Source organism: Diaphorina citri, unplaced genomic scaffold, assembly GCF_000475195.1.
Source record: "Diaphorina citri unplaced genomic scaffold, Diaci psyllid genome assembly version 1.1 scaffold1588, whole genome shotgun sequence".
Lineage (NCBI taxonomy): Eukaryota > Metazoa > Arthropoda > Insecta > Hemiptera > Psyllidae > Diaphorina > Diaphorina citri.
Genome location: NW_007379014.1, coordinates 22,869 through 25,819, shown reverse-complemented (window position 1 = coordinate 25,819; position 2,951 = coordinate 22,869). Strand labels below are relative to the sequence as shown.

General features: G+C 32.1%; 1 protein-coding gene across 1 annotated transcript in view; it reads left to right on the top strand.

Annotated features, from left to right (window-relative positions):
• Positions 1-623: 623 nt before the first annotated feature.
• The window catches only part of LOC103516510 (ATP-dependent 6-phosphofructokinase-like), a gene marked incomplete at its 3' end in the record, with an annotated part of 24,935 nt that continues 22,607 nt past the window's right edge, over positions 624-2,951 (top strand). The window contains exon 1 of the mRNA XM_026828886.1: positions 624-821. The remainder of the gene's footprint in view (positions 822-2,951) is intronic.

The window sequence follows — 2,951 nt, the reverse complement described above, 5'->3', positions numbered from 1 at the left end:
ACGCGACCGAGCGCTTAACAGACAGGTGCCTCCATCCTCCAAGAAGAGAGACTTGCTCGGTCGTGGAAAGATAAAACGATTTACGATTACGTAACTAGGCTGGCTAATATTCCATGAGGCGATAGATCTCGATCGTATTTTTTCAGATGCCAAGGGAACACAGGTCCTACAAGGGTTAATTTTACCCGATCGTCAGTTTCCTGTTCAATCTGGCAACACTGTCAGCCACAGAGGTAATACATTCCCCCCTCCAGTTTACCTGGACCAATCAGAATCGATGAAATTTTAAGTGCATATTTTTAAAATGATAGGAGAGAGATGATTTTTGCCTGCAGAAGTGAGAAACTTGTGTACTGCCGAAGTGTTGCCCTTTAGAAAGGTCAAAGAAGTTATTTGTTTTTTAGCAGTTAAACTGTTTAACAATTTATAAAGAACAATAGTTCCATCTCCATAGTTTACTCCTACAAATTCGTGAAGACATGTAAGTAGACATAGAAATATTGATCAGGTTTTCATTAGTGTAAGTGGTTAACATGTTTTCATTGATAAGCCTTATCAGTATCATTTGGTGTTAACAACATTTTATCAAATTATATCTTTATCACACACTCTTACCCCATTTCCTGATGTTATTTCCTCTTATCTGCTACCTAACTGTAAAAAATACAACTAGAAGCTACTTTATTTGAGTCTTTGAGACAGTAAAAATGATTTATTTATCAAGTGTGAGGAATAATGATGTAATAATTCATATCTGTATCTTCTTGGCTTTAAGTGGCTAGTTGTCTATAAGGGAAACACCATATACAGAAGACAAACAGGTGAGATCAACACAGTTACCTTCCAAGGTATTTTAACCTAGATTTGAAAGTGTAAAATGCAAAGTTCAATGTTTTTTTATGGAATGCGGGCTAGGTCTTAGAGCTCAATTTACCTATACCTACAGTCTACAGTCACTAGTATTATTATGTCAAATTCTTCTACACCTAGTCATCTTTATCCACCCAACTTATCTGCCAAGTACATGAGTAATTAATATTACTCGGATCTATACTTGGAAAAAATGGTGATTATTGAGAATAAACAAGGAAGAAACATCACGAGGAGAAAATAAAATCAGTTTAGCAACGTAAATCAGTTTAATGTTTTCTTCAAAGTACAGTGAAAGAAGAATTGCAACAAAAAATATTCTTAGCATTAAACAATGACAGCTCAAGTGAACAAGAAATCTAGCAGCACAGGTTGCTAGAGAAGATCTTGAAGCCTGGAGAAATAAAATTAATATGCTGTAAAACTTTACAAGAACGTCTTCAATACATGGAACATATTCCCACTGATGTCACCATAATAATTACTTTGCCATAAAAGGTAAAGTAATCACACCATTAGAGTTCTTTTGTAATCTAACAAAGTATTGAGATGGCAATTTAAAATATATTTCGTCTAATGGACTAATAGCAAAAGAATAATACTGGTGTTACAACCAATTGGATATAGGAATGCAGAGTGAATTTCGTGATCAAAGCAAAATATTTCAATACTCAATTAAAATTTTACAGACATGATATTTTCAAAAGAATAAATACAGAGAAACAAATAAAAAGAATAAATTTTAAAGAATAGAAATTAAAGAGGTTTCGTTTTATATGTATAAATAATAATGTATACAGTTATGTGTTGAATTGATTTCAAGTAAAACTTCTTAGTTTAGAGTCAAAACCCTTTGAGAACGATGCTGTTACATTGTTGAGAATGCTTGAATAGTGGTATAGGGGTATTACATAGTCTTCTATGTAAATTGTGACTTGTCACAAGAAAAAAGTTCTGGACAGTTTCCAACCAACATTCTTTGAGGCGTTCAACTTGTTCAAATTAATACATTTGGACAAACATGGGGTTATTCACAATATCACACAAACCACTCACCTTGATAGAATTAACCATGATGTCAAGTATTAAATAAGTGTGGATATAGAATATACATCCACACTGACACAGGCCATCCTGATTATTTACAATATATTTTTCATATTTACATTTTCATTCATTTGTTGCTGTTACCATAGTTCTGGACAGTTTCCAACCAACATTCTTTGAGGCGTTCAACTTGTTCAAATTAATACATTTGGACAAACATGGGGTTATTCACAATTTCACACAAACCACTCACCTTGATAAAATTAACCATGATGTCAAGTATTAGATAAGTGGGGATATAGAATATACATCCACACTGACCACAGGCCATCCTGATTATTTACAAAATATTTTTCATATTTACATTTTCATTAATTTGTTGCTGTTACCACCAGCATTATTTATTTGGTAGAATAAAAGCTGTAAAGCTCCTCCTTACTTGGTTTACTAAAGTCAGGGTAAAGAAAGACTTGATGAAAATATGTTAAAGAGATACAGAGAGGTAAACACAATGTGTGTACAACACTATTTATGGTTTGTGTGCAGATAGCTATCTCATTTATTTGCATGTTAAGCTCCTCCTTACTTGGTTTACTAAAGTCAGGGTAAAGAAAGACTTTATGAAAATATGTTAAGGAGATACAGAGAGGTAAACATAATATGTTTACAACATTTATGGTTTGTGTGCAGATAGCTATCTCATTCATTTGCATGTTTTCTGACCATTCTCAAGGGTTTCATGACATACAAAAAAGAATTATTTTTATCAATAAAAAGCAAAATCAAGAAGAACAACGAGAAGATAAACCAATCTGATAGAATAGATCAATGTCAGAGAATTTATGGATTTAATTTGTTATACACACAAATATATCAAAAACTTGAAAGGAAATATGTAAAAAAGGTAATTATGAAAGAAAGAGATAATATTTATTTATTAATAAATCAAGAAGTAACCCCAAATTGAAACACCGAGATAGCTTTGGAAACAATTATTAATTCATAATAAAGTAAATTATTATTTAGTTAATTTT